General features: G+C 35.7%; 3 pseudogenes; all 3 read left to right on the top strand.

Annotated features, from left to right (window-relative positions):
- The first annotated feature begins 513 nt into the window (after positions 1 to 513).
- LOC139862176 (GDP-Man:Man(3)GlcNAc(2)-PP-Dol alpha-1,2-mannosyltransferase-like) lies at positions 514 to 13,231 on the top strand (annotated as a pseudogene).
- Positions 13,232 to 14,946: 1,715 nt separating this feature from the next.
- Positions 14,947 to 19,745, top strand: LOC139863225 (GDP-Man:Man(3)GlcNAc(2)-PP-Dol alpha-1,2-mannosyltransferase-like; annotated as a pseudogene).
- Positions 19,746 to 20,186: 441 nt separating this feature from the next.
- LOC139863224 (uncharacterized) lies at positions 20,187 to 22,442 on the top strand (annotated as a pseudogene).
- The last annotated feature ends 552 nt before the right edge of the window (positions 22,443 to 22,994 follow it).

The raw sequence follows: 22,994 nt of genomic DNA, 5'->3' as shown, positions 1-22,994 counted from the left end.
GAGAATAACACTCTGCAACGGTTGTTATGAATTTTTTAATTCTATTGATTACGCTACCAAAGTATTATATATTATACGTATTGAAAAACTTAACATTTATAGAGGTCCTTTTTAAGTTTCGAACAGGGCTTCCGAAATTAATGAGACGGCCCTGTAACTTGGTTACTTGCATGGGCAGAGCTTAGCGTACTTGGAGGGGAATTGATATTTTACTTTTCCACTTAAAATATCTAAAATCATTTTAATGATAGGTTATACAAACATTTTAAAACTTTTTGTTATAATATATTAAAAAATATTTCAAAGAAAATACATGAAATTATGGTGAAAATATCATCACACTACTTGGAGGAGGTACCCGCCAACATTTTTAGGGGTAATTTTTTTTAATACTGTTCTCATCGAAATTATGTTAAATCTCCTAGTTCTACTACTGGTTACCCGTCTCTTTACAAAAAGTTAACTAAATTTTTTTCACCGATGGTTTGAACAAAATTTACACACGTTCTGAAAATGTTGATTTTCACCATAATACGAATCTTACTAGTGTCAGCTCTAATATTAAAAACAGTAAATCTAGTTTTACTTCTAATAATCGGCCGGAGTTTCAGAAAGAAAGCGGTAGGGTTCTTCCATCCGTACACTAACGACGGCGGCGGTGGAGAGCGAGTTTTATGGTGTGCAGTTAAAGCTATTCAAGAACTACGACCTGATCTTCCCTGCGTCATATACACCGGCGATCATGATGCTTCTCCGGACAATCTCATCCGCCGTGCCAATGTACTATTTGGATACTAGTGGATATGCCTTTACTTATCCACTTGCTCGCCTTTTTGGGTGCAAGGTCATTTGTTACACACATTATCCAACGATTAGCTTAGACATGCTTTCTCGTGTTCATTCACGGAGTTTCATGTATAATAATGATGCCGCTGTAGCTAACAGGTTTGTTTCTTAATTTTAATTTTTTTTTTTTTTTTTTTTTTTTTTTTTTAATGCTGCATAGATTAGTAACCGAAATCAATGTTATAATTCATTAAGTAGGACTAGTTTTATGAAACTTTTTGGTTATTCTCTTTAATTATTTTTTGTAAAGTTTGAATCTAAAAGACTGAAACAATAATTTGTATTACAGTGATCTCCTATTGATCCGGAGGATCTTAACGGCTAACCAATTTCCGAGAGAAGAAATAAACCCAAAAGGAGTCAAAGATTTACTCCATGATTATCGAAAGTAAACGTGGAATAGTAGACTGAGTAATTAGCCACGTTCCCATGTTTTCATTTACTTGATAGCATGGAGATATTGCTCCACTTACTTTATTATTATAAATAGTATTGTAATTGGAAGAATTAGCATAGCCATAGTTTATTTTCAGTACATGTAAACTAAGAGAGAGAAATCAATAAACAAAACAAAGTTCACCCCATATTCTTTTGCCACTGCATTCTATATCATTTCCAAACATATACACCATATCATATACGCTCCGCAATAAACCAAAGAAATATATTCTGTTCATCTTTACATCCTTTACAATATTGCTGGGTCTTTTGAATATTGTAACGGATCACCTATCATGGTTGAAACTTGTTTATTACACGTTCTTTAGCTGGATGTATGGGTATGTTGGTTCTTACGCAAATCTTGCTATGGTAAATTCTTCTTGGACGCGGTCACATATTGAGAAGCTTTGGGGGATTCCAAATCGAACAAAACGAGTGTATCCTCCTTGTGATACGACTGGATTACAGGTTTGTATTGTGTTTCTGCCTTTGCCCTATTTGTTAGATATAAGTTTGCGTGTATATAAAATGGTTTCTTCCTTAATGTACCGAATCTGATTAAAATTCTAACAGGCACTACCACTGGAAAGAGAAACACCTCCCAAAATAATTTCAGTGGCTCAATTTCGACCTGAAAAGGTGTGTATTTACCATTAAGACCTTATAGTAGTTATATTAAATTACAAAATATTTAATCGTTGTTGACTCGTATTTGGTCTTTTGTCAGGCACATACCCTTCAGCTTCATGCTTTTGCACTTGTCGTCAAGAAACTAAATTCAGACGTTCCTAGACCTAAACTTCAGTTTGTTGGTAGTTGTAGAAATGTTGCTGACGAAAAGAGATTGCAAAATTTGAAGGATTTAGCTATTGAACTGAAGGTAGAAAAGGATGTAGAGTTCTATAAGAATGTGACCTACAGGTTTGTTTACCTTGACTATATATTAGAGGTGGCAAAATGGGCGGGTTGGGTAATGAGACATACAGGTAATGTTTGTTCCAGTCCTTACACTATTGATCCAGTCATTTAAATGATATTGACAATTGTCATGTTACATATGATCCTCTAAGCTAATACATGACTTGAATTGACTCATTCAGTCATAATTAAATGGGTCAAAATTTCCACCTCTACTTTACATGCTTTCATATACCATCATTATAATTATAATTATAATTATAATTATATTATATTATATTATATTATAAATTATAAATATATTCAACAGAACATACACTTTTACTATTCACAAGATTATTATAATGCTAAAGGGTATTTTTGACTTTTTACCGGTGGCTAGAACCTTCTTCTTCAAGGGTATTGTTGTGTTTTGACTGCTTCAGATATTTTAGAGAGCAACGGTGACCTCTACGTTCCTTCAAGAACTTTCTACTCCATTCACCTTCCACCATCTAATTTCCTCATCATCCTCTTACCTCCTCTTATAATCGTTGGCAAAGAAATCGAAGGTTCTCGGTGATTTTAACCGCTACCATCATCAGCGGCGGTTTTAACTTTTAACCAACGGTGATGCGTAATTATGACTTTAAAAACGCAATTTAGAACAAGCTTTCTTCACTTAAACAGATCTGAACACAAACCCCCAAATTGTAACAGCAACAACCCCAAAACAGAGTATAAAACTCTGAAATAAGAACACAAAGGATAGAAGAATCTAAACCTCAAATTGATAAAGATACCACCACAACTAGAGATCTAGAAACACTCCAAATCTTCAACTACAGCTGATAAAGATTCCACCACAACTATAATATCAGATATGAAGATTTGGATTTCACCACAATGTTTGATAAAGTAACACCACAAACACTGATAAAGAAACCACTCTTAGCTACCGGAATCTAAGATTCGTAAAGACACAGAGATTTTGTAAATAGATAAGCTCTATCAAACTTTTCATTCAATCATCAACCAAGTTTTACAATTACAAAAGCTCTCTATTTATAGTAGAAGCTTAACAGCTATTTTCTAAATAAGACAAAAACATAAAAAGGAAATGGAGACAAAAAAGGACAAACAATTACAAATTAGCCAATAAGAATAAAGGACACAATCTGCAAAAAGCCTGCCATTTGTTAGTGCTCCTTCCCATGATAAAAGCATCCAATGATAAATGGGAATCTTCCTTGGACAGCTAACATTCTTCTAGAACAGCCACACACGTGTTAAGCACATGACCTGATCGGTTTATTGAAAAGCATAAGTAAACTTTGAATTGTATCAGCAAGTTGGCCCTTTAGAAAGAAAATAGCGTCGCCTGCTGGTTGAACTAAGTTTCGTGTGCTGGTTGAACTTAAAATTCGTCAGCTGGTTGAACTAGCTGGCTCGTCTGAGTATAACTTTGCTGGTTCGATTTGCTGGTTACCCGGCTGAGTGAATTAAAGCTTTACTGGCTGAACTAAGCTCATTTGCTGGTCCGGCTAGCTGGTTCTTCTTAATTGCTGGCTTGCCTTCAACTATCAAAAACTGTATTCATCAAAACATAACTACTTCAGTTTAAGGACTGAAGTAGGGTCACCCCTGAGCTTCTTGAACCAGCTCCAAAAACACTTAGATGATACGAAATAAATGGCAACACGACCATTGCTTGGCCTGATTCGGGTGTAACATCTTTTGAGCTCGTGCTGGCTGTGTTGCTGGTTTCATTGCCCAGCTCACCCGCATCATCCTCCCCCTCTAAAAATGAACTTGACCTCAAGTTCTCGAGGTTGTCATCTTCCAAGTATGGCATCAAATCACCCACATTAAATGTGCTAGACACATCAGTATCACCAGGCAGCTCGACTTTGTAAGCATTATCACCAACTTTTCCCAACACTTTAAATGGACCCTCAGCTCTTGGCATCAGCTTGTTCTTCCTTTTTGCTGGAAACCTTTCCTTCCTTAGATGAATCCAAACAAGATCACCAGGAATAAAAGTGGGATGCTTTCTGTGCTGGTTAGCCTTAGCCTTGTATTGCTGGTTGGTCTTCTCAATTTTAGCCCTCACTTGCTCATACAGCTTCTTCATTTCTTTGGCCTTTGCTACTGCATCAACACTTACCTTAGGCTCAACTGCAAAAGGAATCAGATCAATGGGTGTGAGTGGATTTGCACCATAGCGGATTTCAAATGGTGATTTTCCTGTGGAGTAATTAGGTGCTCTATTAAAAGCAAATTCAGCTTGAGCAAGCTTCAAATCCCACTCCTTCAAACTTTTCTTCACAAGTGCCCTTAGCAACATTCCCACAGTTCTATTGGTAACTTCAGTTTGACCGTCAGTTTGGGGATGGTGAGAAGTGCTGAATAAAAGCTTTGTTCCAAGCAGCTTCCATAATGTCTTCCAAAAATAGCTTAAGAACTTTGTATCTCGATCAGACACAATGGTTTTGGGAACTCCATGAAGACGAACAATTTCTTTGAAGAATAAAGTAGCAACAACAGTAGCATCATTGGTTTTGTTGCAGGCTATGAAATGAGCCATCTTTGAAAACCTGTCAACAACAACCATAATAGAATCTTTGCCTCGCTGAGTTCTTGGCAATGCAACAATAAAGTCCATGCTTAAATCTTCCCATGGCTGGTTGGGAACAGGAAGAGGAGTATACAAACCCTTATGAAATGCTGACTTAGCTTGAAAGCATGTAGCACAGTGATTAATCACAGCTTTGACATCTTTATCCATACATGGCCAGTAGAAGTGTTCACTTAGGATATCCAATGTCTTGTTAATCCCAAAATGACCAGCTAAACCACCTCCATGTGCTTCTCTAATCAGCAACTCCCTGATTGAATCTTTTGGGATGCACAATCTGCTGCCCTTGAATAGAAAACCATCTTGCTCAATATAATCTCTTTTGGACTCAGCAGGAGAACAGTTCAAAATAGGAGCAAAGTCTGGATCAGCTTCATGTAACTCCTTAACAAATGAAAATCCAAGAACTCTAGCTTCCAGAATTGACAACAAAGAATATCTTCTTGAAAGAGCATCAGCAATAACATTAGAAGTACCAGCCTTGTGTTTAGACACAAAGGAGTACATCTGCAAGAATTCAACCCATTTTGCATGCCTTGGATTTAATTTGTGCTGCCCATTAATGTATTTTAATGCTTCATGATCAGAAAAGAAAACAAACTGCCTTGGCTTCAAATAATGTGACCAATGATCAACAGCTCGAATGATGGCATAAAACTCTTTATCATAAGTGCTATAATTCAGCTTTGACCCATTTAGCTTTTCACTGAAATAAGCTACTGGTCTTTTTCCTTGCACTAGCACAGCTCCAATGCCAACACCACTTGCATCACATTCAAGTTCAAATAGCATATCAAAATTAGGTAAAGCAAGTATAGGTGCTGAACTTAGCTTTTCTTTCAATGATTCAAATGCTGATTGGGCAGAACTAGACCATTCAAATACCCATTTCCTCATACAATCAGTAATTGGAGCAACAAGTGTGGAGAAGTCTTTGATAAATCTTCTATAAAATGAAGCTAAACCATGAAAACTTCTGACTTCAGTGATGGTAGAAGGACTAGGCCATGATCTGATTGCTTCCACCTTAGATGGATCCATTGAAATGCCTTCTTCAGAAACCACATATCCAAGAAACACTACTTTGCTGACAAAGAAATCACACTTCTCCAGCTTTGCATATAACTGATTCTGCCTTAACAGCTCAAATACTTTCCTCAGATGATCCAAGTGTTCTTCTTTAGTTTTCGAGTACACTAGGATGTCATCAAAGTAAACAACCACGAACTGACCAATAAGTGGCCTGAGCACTTCATTCATAAGTCTCATGAATGTGCTGGGTGCATTAGACAACCCAAAAGGCATAACCAACCACTCGAATAATCCACCTTTGATCTTGAAAGCTGTCTTCCATTCATCTCCTTCTTTCATTCGAATCTGATGATACCCACTTCTAAGATCAACTTTGGAGAATACACAAGAACCATGCAGCTCATCTAACATATCATCTAATCTAGGTATGGGATACCTATACTTGATGGTGATGTTGTTAATAGCTCTGCTGTCTACACACATTCTCATAAAACCATCTTTCTTTGGAACCAGCAAAGCTGGTACTGAACAAGGACTCATGCTGGTTCTAACATACCCCTTGGCAACCAGCTCATTAACTTGCTTTTCTAGTTCTTTTTATTCATGAGGAGAACATCGATAAGCTGCTTTGTTAGGAAGAACAGATCCAGGCACAAGATCAATTTGATGTTCAATACCCCTGATTGGTGGTAAACCAGTAGGTAACTCAGTAGGAAACACATCAGTAAATTCGGATAACAATGGCTTTACCCTAGCTGGTATTTCATCATGCTGGTTCAACTCATCACTTTCAACCATCGGCAATAAATAAGCACCAGTACCACCCTTTAACTCGATATCAACTTCAGCTTGAGTCATAAACAAAGTTTTATCATTCTTAACAGTAGGGTCAGTTCTAGGTATTTCATTAGGCTTTAAAGAAGTGAGGGTGATCTTCTTTCCATTCACATACATTGAATAAGTATTTTGGTGTCCATTATGATAGACATACTTATCAAATGACCAAGGTCTACCAAGCAGCAAATGACAAGCATCCATAGGAATAACATCACAAGTAATCTCATCTTGATAAACAGTACCAGTAGAAAATGGAACAGTAACTTGGCGAGTAACCTTTACCTCACTGCCTTGGTTAAGCCATTGAAGTTTGTATGGATGAGGATGCTTCTTTGTAACCAGCTCAAGCTTTTCCACCATGTGAGCAGATGCTGCGTTTGCACAGCTGCCTCCATCAACAATCAGGCTGCACACTTTGCCCTTGACTGTGCATCTTGAATGAAAGATGTTTTCTCGCTGGCTCTTATCTTCAATAGTCTCAGCTGAGTGCATTACTCTTCGAACCATTAAAAACTCTCCAATATCAGCAGCAACAAACTCTTCACTATCAGACTCATCATATGCTGGTTCAGTTTCAAAACCCCCTTCCAAATCTTCAATCTCCTTTAATGTAAGAGCGTGCTGGTTAGGACATTGAGCTTGAAAATGTCCAAATCCATGGCACTTGAAGCATTTTCTTCTATCATCTTTAGGACCAGCTACAACCTGCTCTTTGCCTTTATATACTTTGGATGCTGCCTCATTATGCCTAGGCAGCATAGATGATTGACCTTTCATAGGCAGCACAGCTGGCTTGGAATAAGACTTAAAATTAATTTTCTTTTTTGCTTGTTTCTCTACTTGAATAGCCAGCTTGCAAGCACTCTCAAAAGTCCATAGAGGCTGCATTTCAACTTGATCAGCAATAGATGCATTTAAGCCTCCAACGAATCTTGCTATAGTGTGTTCTTCAGCTTCTTTAACATTTGTACGAATCTTGAGCTGCTCAAACTCTCTGATGTAATCAACAACATTCATGCTGCCTTGCTTGAGTGTATTCATCTGGATATACAGCTCTTGCTTGTAAGCTTGAGGAACAAACCTCTTTTGCATACACTCTTTTAACTTGGACCAGGTTTTGATTGTTTTCTTCCCTTCATATTGCCTTTCTTTTTTTAGATTATCATACCACATTGAAGCATACTTCTTCAATCTGATTACAGCAACTTTAAAGGCCTTTTTATCATCATAGCCTTTAACCTCCATAATTCTATCTATGGCCTGAACCCATTCAAAGTAATCCTCAGGATTAGAGGATCCTTCAAAATCAGGTGGGTCTATCTTGATATCTTTCAAATCATCAGCCTTTTTCCTATGCCTTCTTCTTCTTTGTGAAGAAGCATGAGATCCATCAGTAGATTGGCTACCATCCTCAGATTCAGTACTAGAAGACACAATAGTTGTATCTCCATTTTCAGATCTAATTCTATTTCTTCTTGGAACACCATCTTCCAACAAGTTAACCATTCTTTCCATCTGATGTTGTAGAGCTTCAATAGCTCTATCTCTTCTAAGATTATGAGCTTCTTCAAGAGTCATATTCCTTGGAATATCAGCCATTTCAAATATCAGATCTGAAATAGACCTTTAGCAACAAATAGAAACCCAGATCTGAAATAAAGCTTAACAGCTCTAAAACAGAGTATGAACTGAAACAACAATAAAAATGATAAGAAAGCTTCGATTTGAACAACCTAAGCTCTGATACCACTTTGATGCGTAATTATGACTTTAAAAAAGCAATTTAGAATAAGCTTTCTTCACTTAAACAGATCTGAACACAAACCCCCAAATTGTAACAGCAACAACCCCAAAACAGAGTATAAAACTCTGAAATAAGAACACAAAGGATAGAAGAATCTAAACCCCAAATTGATAAAGATACCACCACAACTAGAGATCTAGAAACACTCCAAATCTTCAACTACAGCTGATAAAGATTCCACCACAACTATAATATCAGATATGAAGATTTGGATTTTACCACAATGTTTGATAAAGTAACACCACAAACACTGATAAAGAAACCACTCTTAGCCACCGGAATCTAAGATTCGTAAAGACACGGAGATTTTGTAAATAGATAAGCTCTATCAAACTTTTCATTCAATCATCAACCAAGTTTTACAATTACAAGAGCTCTCTATTTATAGTAGAAGCTTAACAGCTATTTTCTAAATAAGACAAAAACATAAAAAGGAAATGGAGACAAAAAATGACAAACAATTACAAATTAGCCAATAAGAATAAATGACACAATCTGCAAAAAGCCTGCCATTTGTTAGTGCTCCTTCCCATGATAAAAGCATCCAATGATAAATGGGAATCTTCCTTGGACAGCTAACATTCTTCTAGAACAGCCACACACGTGTTAAGCACATGACCTGACCGGTTTATTGAAAAGCATAAGTAAACTTTGAATTGTATCAGCAAGTTGGCCCTTTAGAAAGAAAATAGCGTCGCCTGCTGGTTGAACTAAGTTTCGTGTGCTGGTTGAACTTAAAATTCGTCAGCTGGTTGAACTAGCTGGCTCGTCTGAGTATAACTTTGCTGGTTCGATTTGCTGGTTACCCGGCTGAGTGAATTAAAGCTTTACTGGCTGAACTAAGCTCATTTGCTGGTCCGGCTAGCTGGTTCTTCTTAATTGCTGGCTTGCCTTCAACTATCAAAAACTTTATTCATCAAAACATAACTACTTCAGTTTAAGGACTGAAGTAGGGTCACCCTGAGCTTCTTGAACCAGCTCCAAAAACACTTAGATGATACGAAATAAATGGCAACACGACTATTGCTCGGCCTGATTCGGGTGTAACATCTTTTGAGCTCGTGCTGGCTGTGTTGCTGGTTTCATTGCCCAGCTCACCCGCATCAAACGGTTTGCGGTGGTTCTAACCACCACGTATTAGGATCCGCCAGCTTCCGATCGTTTGAAAAGTTAGGGTTTCTGAAGCTACTGATCATCTGTTGCAAATCCAGTTGATTCTGAAGGTTCCAAATTAATTTTTTCCTTTCATATTTGATTTGTGTTTGTATGTGTGTATCTACCTTGATTTTGTTGTTCATAACCTCCACGAGGTTTTCGTATTATGAACAACAAAATCAAGGTAGATACACACATACAAACACAAATCAAATATGAAAGGAAAAAATTAATTTGGAACCTTCAGAATCAACTGGATTTGCAACAGATGATCAGTAGCTTCAGAAACCCTAACTTTTCAAACGATCGGAAGCTGGCGGATCCTAATACGTGGTGGTTAGAACCACCACAAACCGTTGGTTAAAAGTTAAAACCGCCGCTGATGATGGTAGCGGTTAAAATCACCTTCGATTTCTTTGCCAACGATTGTAGGAGGAGGTAAGAGGATGGTGAGGAAATTAGATGGTGGAAGGTGAATGGAGTAGAAAGTTCTTGAAGGAACGTAGAGGTCACCGTTGCTCTCTAAAATATCTGAAGCAGTCAAAACACAACAATACCCTCGAAGAAGAAGGTTCTAGCCACCGGTAAAAAGTCAAAAATACCCTTTAGCATTATAATAATCTTGTGAATAGTAAAAGTGTATGTTCTGTTGAATATATTTATAATTATAATTACTTATTTATTATTATTAATTTTTTTTTTTTTTTTTTTTTATTAGGATCCACAGAATGTGCAACTGAATTAGTGACAGGACTATGGGACGTTGCTACAGAGCCAGGTAACAAAGCTTTAGGTAACAAAGCTTTAGGTGTTGGTCAAATTTCTTAAAAATGGTCAATTTGGGTTATGGTTAATTTTTAAACAGGTGGAAAAAAAAAAGACATTATTTTTGTTTACCCATGACAGATCATCTACCATTTACTCTATATACTACTGTAATATTTAGTTGGTTAACTATTCTTTCTTATTGAGTATTTGTCTGAACGTGGATTTGCTTCGGTTGCTTATGATGTTTCATTGTCACATGGTGGTTCAACGAATATGAAATGTAAGTTTTGTTGTGATACAACAGGGTGAATAGCATGTAACTGCAGGTACCAGGCTGCTTATGATGTTTCATTATCACATGGCGGCTCAACAAATATGGAAGGTATGTTTTGTTTTTCTTTGTGAATTTATTGTATTTACATATAGATACAAGAGGTTTATTAGCATGTAACTGCAGATGCCATAAATACTCTATCTTAATCTTAATTATTATTCTCGTAACTGATTAATTAGTTGTATTTATGTCATTACATTATAATAATATAATTATGTGTCTTACTAATTGTGTATTCTTGGATTTAAAAATAAATCAATAAAAATAAGTAATGTAGTAATATGTTTGCAAGATTTGACTTTGTAATATCAATTTCAACGGAACTTCAATTTTTTCATTCTTTCTAATTGCTCTAATGGATACCAATGATTCTTTGACACAAGATAACGCCATCTTTCAGATTTCGTTTGTTTTGGTAGTGTATTACCCTATTGAGCTACAGATTTCTTGATTTGGTTTTGTTCCTTCAAAATAAGCTAATCGTATGCTTTATACAGTCCCTTAAAATTGCTAAGTATTTTAGTTTGTTTGTTCATCCATTTTCTCAGTTAATATTAATCAACAATTCACTTATGTAGGTACCAAGCCATCGCCTGAAAGGAAGAAAGACTAAACTCATCTTTTGGGTCGCTGCGAAAACCCTTTTTGTTAGCACAATGTATGCAGAAAATACGTTTTACAAAACATTTAGATCTTCTGTACTTCTAAACAATAAACATATGTAAAGATACACTAATCGCATTATTATATCGCTTCGCTCCCATAGACTACAGTACGTACGACATTCCTTCTAATTGTTGCTACTGTTGTGTTTTAGGAATAATCGAGATAGCGTTTTTTTCATCGTAAGGACACAGAATTCAGGAGTGCTATCATTGTTTGATTTTCTAAACCTTTCAGCTTTTAATGTTTTTAAAAGAGTGATTTGCAGAGTGATGATACATTAGTTGAGAACTTGAGCAGCACATTTGTTCGAATTTTTTTTGTTAGAAACCGGCGTCTAATTTTTTTTTTATTTATTTACTACATGCAGGCCCACGCCAATTGTTTAGGGTGAAGGTCGTTAGTTCTGTTGAGAATGTTAACCATGATGCCTGTGTTGCGGACCTGCAGCTGTGTCTTCTACGGAAGACACATGTTGTGGATGTATGTTACTTTGGATTATCCTTGGCAAGTCGTTCTATAGTAAGTTTTTTTTTTTAACATTTGATATGTTTTTGTAATGCTACAAATTCCTTTGTGTTTGTCTTATCAATCTCCGATGATAACATGTTATGGTATGTAATTGATTTGGGGGTTTATTGGATTTAGTTTTCATTACATATTTATTGTACTATATGATTGTAATACTTCATTTGGGTATAACTGTCTAATCTTAAGTAATAAACGTTAAAAGAAATCCGGTACAAATAAATATGTTATTGGTGAGATTGTTAAACACGTTGTTGCCGCCTTCGACATCGATATTGTGTTTTCTAGACAAGCAGAAGTTAGAAACATATTGTGTTATCGTAATAGTGTCGAAGGTGACGGTTCTGAGCAGCTTCAACTACCCATCAAACCTTTCGTAAAAGCAACACACATCTTTCAGGCCCATTTCCACCTTTATAGTGTTTGTAAGTTTTTTTCCCATATTTAATAAATATTATTTCTTTGGTAAAGGTAAAGTTATGAATTTCTTTATATGTGTTTTTGTATTCGGAAACCTTAGAAATTCTTTCCACATCTAGGTTATTGTTATTACCTAACCATGTAATCATACATATTCCATTTTTCTAACTAAATGTATATTCACTTGCCTTTTAACCAAAACAATACTAACTTTTGATTGTATATTAGCCTTTAACTATGTAACTACAATGTAGTTAGCAAGAAAATTATGATGCATCTATGGAAACCGATTACAAAAGGTGGTCTTTTAATACAATATATGTACGCACAATTACGCTAGCTTCACGTGATTAACTTTCAAGGTGGCCGCCGCAACGCGCGGTTGGCCACCTGCTTGTTATTTAACAAGTTTTTGACCTTATCTTTTTAAATGCAGGGAATTAGTAAAACTATTGGGTGGTGCAACTATAGGGATTCATTCAATGATAGATGAACACTTTGGCATTAGTGTTGTAGAGTACATGGCTGCAGGAACCATACCCATTGGTAACTAAATATGCCATAATGAATTATTTTTATTTTTCTTTAGGCCTGTTTTTAATAGCTAAAAGGTATGTTCTCGGTCCATTTTTTAGCTCATAATTCAGTTGGCCCGAAGATGGATATTGTTTTACCGGAAGAAGGGAAAGAAACTGGGTTTCTTGCACAAACGGTTGAAGAATATGCAGAAGCTATTTTGAAGATTTTGAGTATGTCAGAATCTGAGAAACATGAGATGGCTGCAGCTGCAAGAAGACGAGCTAGTAGGTTTTCACAACAAAGATTTTATGAAGATTTTAAAGATGCTATCACATCAATTATAAACTAGTATGTTGATTAAATACTGTGAATTTGTTAGGAAATCAAAGATAAACTAACATAGAAGATGAGAATGCAGTCACAATAGGACTTTGTATACAGTTTCAGTATCCTCAAATCACCTTTTTGATCACCTTTTATTCTGTTTAAAATTCATTACTATTTTTTTATGAAAGGACATTAAATGAAATATGAAAATTCACACCAAATTCACATCATATTTCTTTAAAAAGTGGAAACTGCACGACACCGGTGAAATATGAATTGAAATACTTTCCCCTAGCAGATGTTGAAAATAGGTTTGACCTTTGAGCTACTTGGTTGGGATGTGTTTCTTATAATCCTATAGGTGGTTGTAATCAACACCATTATGTTTACAACAACCTACGTTTTTTGGAAAGTTGGCGCTATTCATTTTAACGAGTACTAGAAAATAGAAGGTTGCATCAATGAGGGTACGCATGTCTCTTTAGGTGCATTCCGTTCATGTGACATTGGATTTTGTGTAATTTATACAGTAAAGCGTATACTTGAATGTGCAAACTTAATTTGGTGAATAACTATGTTTCTACATTTTACATCCATCATATTACTGCTATAAGCTTAATATGGTTCACTTCATACTAATTGAATACTCCAAAACCTTACAGTTCGATACATATCAATTGTAAGAAAACATCTTTCTTTCTCACTTCAACTTGAATCCTTGATTTCATCGAATGTCACTCATCTCGTTATTAAAAGACTAGGAGGATTTGAATAATATTTTAATCCTTGATTGTTACTATTATTGTTATTATATAAAACGATACGAAAATTCAATGTAAATGCAAATACAAATGCTTTAAAATGACTTGTACACAATGATTATAAACAAAAACTAAAACTAGTGTTTGAGAAAAAGAAATTGTCAAATTGTGGTATCACATGTAACAAGTTGTGACCATCTTTATCCCTTAAGGGGATGATGGGGATGATGAGCGTGTTGCTGGGTGGGGTGGGGTGCTTGATGAGCGTGTTGTTTAACTGGTAAATAATGGGGTGGTGTGTTGAGTGACGTGTTGGGTGATGTGTTAAAATCTGATTAGAAGTTGGGTGAAAAGTGGAATAAAAACTAATTAAAAAAGGGGAGAAAATACAGCACGCTTCAAAATGTTCGGTGCTCACTTGAAGCACGCCTTCAGCACACGAAGCAGCACACAAGGGTTAAAGGCGTGTTGGCCAACACATGACCCAACACGCCGGGGTTAAAGGTGGTCTTAGTTGCAACTAACATAAGGTGAGATTTGGATGCCTCTCCAGATCTCTGTTTTTCTGTTTTATATCACCCACGGACCCACCGCCTTTTCCCATGTAACCACCTAACGAAATACCCATCTTCCCTTTTCAATAATAATCATTCAACTGTTAATTTAATTTAATAATCAGTCAAATATCATATAATTAAATTACTTGACAATTTCAAAAAAAATGTACAAATGAGTTGTAACCGAACAACTGATGTTGTTAAGCATTATTTCAACTTTTTTTTATTTATTTAAAAACAGAAGATGCACGTACACAAAAACACACGAGCAGTTTATGAATAGTCATCCCAACTACTCCCATTTTCCTTCCCAAAAAACGGTTAAACCTAACCACCCCCTATTTTCTCTTCTTATACTACAACCAAAACCCCCATTTCCAACCGTTTCATTCCATTTCACATTTCGTTTAGTTTGACCAATGGCATCGACAAACGAAGATTCCAGTACAAAGATGATGAAGGGATCATGGAGCCCACAAGAAGACGCAGCACTCTTTAAAATGGTCCAGGAACATGGTCCCAGAAATTGGTCGTTAATCACCTCCCAAATTCCCGGGCGTTCAGGCAAGTCATGCCGCTTGCGTTGGTTTAACCAGCTCAGTCATGATGTACAACACCGTCCATGCCGCTTGAGTTTTATGGTGTGCAGTTAAAGCTATTCAAGAACTACGTCCTGATCTTCACTGCATCATATACACCGGCGATCATGATGCTTCTCCGGACAGTCTCATCCGCCGTGCCGTTGATCGGTTCGGAGTTACCTTGATTTCACCTCCGAAGGTAATTGTAATGATTGAAATCTGATAAATAGCTTGTTTACTAAACGAATTGTGAGTATCATGATTCTAAAATGTACATGTATTATTTAATGAACTTTAGCTGCTGTAAATTATGATCCTAATTTGTCGATGCTGCGTATTCAAGTATTTAGAAAATTATGATCCTAATTTGTTGATGTTGTACAGTTAAACCTGATGAATTGTTCACAGGCCGTCTCGCTAATTTCGGACCTGTTGGAAACTTAAAACGGGCCCCTATAAATGTTAATTTTTACAATACGTATAATATATAATACTATGATAGCGTAATCAATAGAATTAAAAAATTTCAAAACAACCGTTTGTTATTCTCAAATAGTTGTCAACTCGTTATAGTTACACTATTGTTTATATAAAACCGTACTCCTAACATTTTTAGTAACGAAGTGATTGGTCAACTCTTTAGAGTCAATACTCCCATTATAAACGTCAATCTATTAAGTCTTTCTTGTTAGATGATGGATCGCAAGTAAGATATTCTTACGATGTACGAATAAATGAATTATTACATAAATTTTTCAAAAATTTGGGCCCCTTAAAAATTTGGGCCCTGTGCGGCTGCACATTTCGCACATGCACCGAAGACACCCTGCTAAGTAGGGGTGGTCAGTATTTGGTTTGAAACCGTGGAACCCGAAAACCAAACCGAAATCAAACCGGAAAAAAACAAACCAAATTTTAAAAACGGGTTTTCGGATCGAGTCAAACCGAAACCGAATTTGAATTCGGTTTTGGAAATTCTGAATTCGGTTTAACCGAAAACCGAATTCCAAATTTTTATATATTCAATTTGTATATTTATGTTTTAATGTCATTATAATTTGGGATCCAATCAATAAAATATATTCTCACCCATATGATGATGTGGTAACTCACATTATAATTATGCTAATCAAATTATTATATTCTTCTTCTTAATAACAGAAGCGATACACGTCATAATTAAGCTGTAAATATTAATAAATCATCGAAATCTTGATAATTTAATAGTACGTCATTGTTTTAGGATATAAATAACTAAGACATCAGTAACGCCACAATTAAACTACCATCATTCTCAGTTTTTTCATAGTATTCGGTTTTAACCGAAAACCGAACCGAATCCGAATTTGAATTCGGTTTTCGGTTCGGTTCGGTTTTAACTTTGAATTCGGTTTTCGGTTCGGTTTTGCCCAAAAAAATTTCAAACCCGAATACAACTGAATAAACCGAACAAACCGAAAACCGAACCGATGAACACCCCTACTGCTAAGTATATATATATATATATATATATATATATATATATATATATATATAGCGGTAGGATCAAGAGGGAAGCGGGGGGAAGCAAAAACTTTTTTTTTTTTCGTTTTTTGAAAAAACTTTGTTCACGAACATTATAGATGAGATGAAAATATGAACATTTAGTAGACACTTTGTGATAAATGTTTTTATTTTGGCGGGAAAACGCTCGAAGAAGTAATATATAACAATTATCGTGTTTTTCGAGCGTATTTTGAGGTTTTAGCTATTGGGGTTTAGATATTAGGGTTTATAGGGTTTAGATACTAGGGTTTAGAAATTTAGGGTTTAGGGTTTAGATTTAGGGTTTAGATTTAGGATTTAGATTGAGTTTTTAACACGAACGGTTTAGAGTTTAGGGTTTAGGGTTTGGTGTTTTGGGTTTATAGGGTTTGGTGTTTTGGGTTTATGGAATAAACCCAAAACACCAAACCCTAAACCCTAAACTCTAAATCGGGCTAAATTTTACTTCACAAAACATGAAAAAAAACGTTCATATTCTTCACGAACAATATTATCTTGAATGTTATTTTTGTCGATCGTTTTCCCGCCTAAATAATAACATTCATCACGAAGTGTCTCTTCTAAATGTTCATATTTTCGTGTAATCTTGATGCCGAAAAAAAAAAAAATTTTGCTTCCCCCCGCTTCCCCCCGATTGGTTACTTCCCCATTGATCCTGCCCTATATATATATATATATATATATATATATATATATATATATATATATATATATGATAATTGTGCTGTGCTACGATCAGGTTGTGCATTTACATAAAAGGAAATGGATAGAAGAGACAACATATCCTCGATTCACTATGATCGGACAAAGTTTTGGTTCGATTTATCTTTCCTGGGAGGCTCTAAACAAGTTTACACCAATGTACTATTTGGATGCTAGTGGATATGCCTTTACTTATCCGCTTGCTCGTCTTTTTGGGTGCAAGGTCATTTGTTACACAAATTATCCGACGATTAGCTTAGACTTGCTTTCTCGTGTTCATTCACGGAGTTTCATGTATAATAATGATGTCGTTGTAGCTAACAGGTTTGTTTCTTAATTGTTTTTTATGCTGCATAGATAAGTAACCGAAATCAGTGTTGCAATTCATTAAGTAGGACTAGTTTTATGGAACTTTTTGGTTATTCTCTTTAACTATTTATGTAAAGTCTGAATCTGAAAGACTGAAACAATAATTTATATTACAGTGTTCTTCTATCACGGTTGAAACTTGTTTATTACACGTTCTTTAGCTGGATGTATGGGTGTGTTGGTTCTTATGCAAATCTTGCTATGGTAAATTCTTCTTGGACACAATCACATATTGAGAAGCTTTGGGGGATTCCAGATCGAACAAAACGAGTGTATCCTCCTTGTGATACGACTGGATTACAGGTTTGTATTGTGTTTCCGCCTTTGCCCTTTTGGTTAGATATAAGTTTGCGTGTATATAAAAATGGTTTCTTCCTTAATGTACCGAATTTGATTAAACTCTAACAGGAACTTCCAGCAAAATTTAAAACCCATGGAAATTTGATTCAACCATTTTCATGGCGTCTCAATTTTATTTTATTTTATTTTTATTTATTTTACTTTATTTTTATTTATTTTATTATTATTTTATTATTTTTTATTTTTCAATTTTCAATATTTAAAATTTATTTTTAATTTGTGTTAACGTTTTTTTTTTTTTTTTTTTACGTACTGGCCGGAGGTCCACTCGGAAGCAATCTCTCTATCTGGCGAATAGAGAGAGGGATGACTTTCTCTACTTTTGAGAGTGTTTCATTCTGGGTAGATAAAGGACTTTTCTTTATTCTCGGATAGGGGAAGAATTGTTACATCTCACCTCCCCCATACACCACTAATTGTGGTATTGGGTTTTGTTGTTGTTGTCTAACAGGTACTTCCACTTGAAAGAGAAACACCACCTCCCAAAATAATTTCAGTGGCTCAATTTCGACCTGAGAAGGTGTGTATTTACCATAAAGACCTTATAGTTATATTAAATTACAAAATATTTAATGGTTGTTGACTCGTATTTGGTCTTTTGTCAGGCACATACTGTTCAGCTTCACGCTTTTGCAGTTGCTATCAAGAAACTAAATTCAGACGTTCCTAGACCTAAACTTCAGTTTGTTGGTAGTTGTAGAAATGTTGCTGATGAAAAGAGATTGCAGAATTTAAAGGATTTAGCTATTGAACTCAAGGTAGAAGAGGATGTAGAGTTCATTAAGAATGTGACCTACAGGTTTCTCTCACTTAGCTATATATTAGAGGTGGCAAAATGGGCGGGTTGGGTAATGAGACATACAAGTAATGTTTGTTCCAGTCCTTACACCATTGATCCAGTCATTTAAATGATATTGACAATTGTCATGTTACATATGATCACAAAATACTAGTACTATGGATTACTATATTATTTCAGTAGTGGTTTAATTTTGTAAAATGATTTGCGTTTAGTTTACGTTTGATTCCTTTCTTTATTAACTAATTCTTTGTCTTTTTTTTTTCTGGTTTGATCCTCTAAGTTAATACATGACTTGAATCGACTCATTCAACCATAATTAAATGGGTCAAAATTGCCACCTCTATTTTATATGCTTTTATCTTGCTGTTATATAACCACGTTATATAACAAGTTTTGACCTAATCTTTTAAATGCAGGGAGTTAGTAAAACTACTGGGTAATGCAACTATAGGGATTCATTCAATGATAGATGAACACTTTGGCATTAGTGTTTTAGAGTAAATGGCTACAGGATTCATACCCATTGGTAACTAAATAGGCCATACTGAATTTATTATTTATTTTTATTTTTCTCTGTTTGGTTTAAAAGTTAAAACTTAAAAGGCATGATCTTGGACCATTTTTAGCTCATAATTCAGCTGGCCCGAAGATGGATATTGTTTTAACAGAAGGAGGAAAAGAAACTGGGTTTCTTGCACAAACAATTGAAGAATATGCAGAAGCTATTTTGAAGATTTTGAGTATGTCAGAATTTGAGAAACATGAGATGGCTACAGCTGCGAGAAGACGAGCTAGTAGGTTTTCAGAGCAAAGATTTTATGAATATTTTAAAGCTGCTATCACATCAATTATAAACTAGTATGTTGATTAAGTACTGTGAATTTGTTAGGAAATCAAAGATAAACTAACATAGAAGATGAGAATGCTGTCACAATAGGACTTTGTATACAGTTTCAAAATTCTCAAAATCACCTTTTAGATCACCTTTTATTATGTTTAATTTCATTACTATTTTTTTTTTTTTTTTTATTAAAAATTGAGTAGTTATTCGTTTTCTTCTAAAAAACCAAATTCACATCATATTTCTTTAAAAAGTGGAAACTGCACCACACCAATGAAATATGAATTAAAATACTTTCCCCTAGCAGATGTTTGGATGTCTGTTTCCAAAGTATTTTATAATGATAAATGCAAATTTGAGAGTAACGAGAATGCCAAGCAATGTTACATATCATTCAGATATTGGGTTTAGGCTTCAGCGAGTAATGGGAAATTTACTATTAAGGGGCTATCTTTGCTAATGGAAGCTGTAGCATACATGGGATTATGGGAACTTCAGCAGATAATGAAACATGGAAGAACAAGCTCGCTCCTGAAAAGGGCCGAGTTAATCGTGTGGAGGTCTAAGAACAAGAGGATAAGAATTTGGTGCCCTATTTGTAACGACAACATTGAGTTCGTTGAGCACACATATTTTGTAAAGTTGCACAAGACATATGGAATTGAGTTCTCAAATGGGAGTATGGAAAATTGCTCGAACCGGAGCATAGATGACAGGGCATGCCCGCCATATAGGACATGGGGCAAATTCTCTGACTCTGACACGTGGCACGCCCTCTAACTCCGGCATGAAGCGCATCCTTCGACTACGGCACGGGGGGCGCGTCTCCGGCACGAAGCGTGCCCTCCGACTCCGTCACGGGGCGCACCTTCTGACTCCAGCACATGCCCCACTTGTTTATAGTAGACCAACGCATACAAGAAACAGACCGCGTCTTGCAACAGAAACTAATGACGACATTTGAAACCGAGCCTATCAAAAAGATCCTGGTGCCATCTAATGGGCCCATCTCCTCCTCTGAACCACAACAAGACACTAATAATCCAGGAAAAAAAACCATACACCAAAAAGATCAAATTTAACAGCAAAAGAGAAACTGAAAGCAGCAAGAGTTCGCAGTCGTGATAGTAAACGTGGAATGTCGAAAAAAGGTTTGACCTTTGAGCTACCAGTTGGTTGGGATGTGTTTCTTAAAATCATTTCTGTAGTTGTAATCAGCACTGTTATGTTTACAACAACATACGTTGTTTGAAAATGGGTGCCATTTATTTTAACGAGTACTAGATAATGGAAGATTGCATGGATGAGGGTATGCATGCCTCTTTAGGTGTATTTGGTTCTTGTGAGGATCGAATTTTGCATCATTCATAAAGTAAAGCGTATACTTGAATGTACAAACTTAGTTTAATGAACAACTCTGTTTATGTGACACGATACGAGATTTCAATTCAATGTAAATGCAAATACAACTAGTTTTTTTTATTTGAACACACAATGAAAAAAAAAATAAAAAAAAAAATAACGTATTTTAGAAATAGGAATGGCCAAATTGTGCTATCCCATTTAACAAGGCCGTTACAAGTTGTTTGCAACTAAAATAAGGTGAGATTTGGATGCCTCCCCAAATACCTGTTTATGGTTGTATATCACCTAACAAATACCCCTTACCACCTTCTGACCACCTTATTAATCAATCAACTATTAATTCATTAGTTCATTTAATTTAATAATCACATTAAATAATTAAATTAATTGACAATTTCAAAATAATTGTACAAGAATGTTAACCGAACAACTCATGTTGTTAAGCATTATTTAAGACTTTATTTATTTATTTAAAAACAGAAGACGCACGTACACAAAAATACACGATCAGTTTATGAATAGTCGTCCCAACTACTCCCATTTTCCTTCCCAAAAAACGGTTAAACCTAACCACCCCCTATTTTCTCTTCTTCTTATACTACAACCGAAACCCCCATTTACAACCGTTTCATTCCATTTCACAATTCGTTTAGTTCCAACAATGGCATCAACAACGAAGATTCCAGTACAAAGATAGTGAAGGGATCATGGAGCCCACAAGAAGACGCAGCACTCGTTAAAATGGTCTAGGAACATGGTCCCAGAAATTGGTCGTTAATCACCTCCCAAATTCCCGGGCGTTCAGGCAAGTCATGCCGCTTGCGTTGGTTTAACCAGCTCAGTCCTGATGTACAACACCGTCCATTCTCACATGATGAAGATGATGTCATCGTCCGTGCACATGCGATTCATGGAAACAAATGGTCTACAATCTCAAAGCTTCTTCCTGGACGTACAGATAACGCGATTAAGAATCATTGGAATTCGACTCTCAGGCGACGTGGACTTAACGGTGATGTAATAGACGTTATTAGCAAACGGCCGTTAGAGGATTCGAGTGAGTCGACTCAGTCTGACTCGAAGAAACAGTGTGTGCGTAGTAGTTGTGATGCACCGGTGACGACAGTTTTGACACTTTTGCCACCGGGAGAGAACAAAAAGGCGGTGGGAGAAGGAAGTGATGACGAGGATGATAAATCAACAGTGGAGATTGATAACAAGTGTATGGTTACGATTATGAAGCGCATGATAGCAGAAGAGGTGAGGAGGTATATTAATGAGTTACAGGCTAAACGAGGTACAATTGAAGAGCCCGTATTTAAGTCTCTGGCCCAAAATCAACAAAATTAGAATCTATACTTTTTAATTCGGTTTATAATTGAACTGTTAATTTTATTTGATGATTTAGGTTAATTTTTCTTTTACAAACTATTCTATTTCCATTACAATCCTAAGGAAATTATAACACATTTACAAAGATCTAGACAAGTATCTTAAATCAATACTAAAATCTAACTATAAAGATAAAGATAAGAAAGGATGAAAAGATTACAACCAAGCAGTTGAAAACATATACTGCAGTGGAGTTCTACTGCACATCTCACATCACACGCACACGAGGGAAGATGCAACTTAACAATTAGACGGATCAGTGTCAGTACTTCAAATTTAACAAAATGGAGTGAATACGTAAAAAAATGTATCAATTTTAAACAAGCAGTAGACTTAATTACTGTCACGGGTTTGTCCTACATAAATAAAGATACAAAATATGTAGAGCCAGTTAACATGGTTGTGAAATGTAAAAGAGCCAGTTAATCATAGTTTATAAAACTCCCCCGAGTAGGCCGATTAGTAATCCCACTCCCCATCTAATCTACGACTTGTCAGATTTATTAGGTC

Source organism: Rutidosis leptorrhynchoides, chromosome 8, assembly GCF_046630445.1.
Source record: "Rutidosis leptorrhynchoides isolate AG116_Rl617_1_P2 chromosome 8, CSIRO_AGI_Rlap_v1, whole genome shotgun sequence".
Lineage (NCBI taxonomy): Eukaryota > Viridiplantae > Streptophyta > Magnoliopsida > Asterales > Asteraceae > Rutidosis > Rutidosis leptorrhynchoides.
The sequence above is the reverse complement of the archived record's forward strand: the minus strand, read 5'-3'. Positions and strand labels throughout refer to the sequence as shown.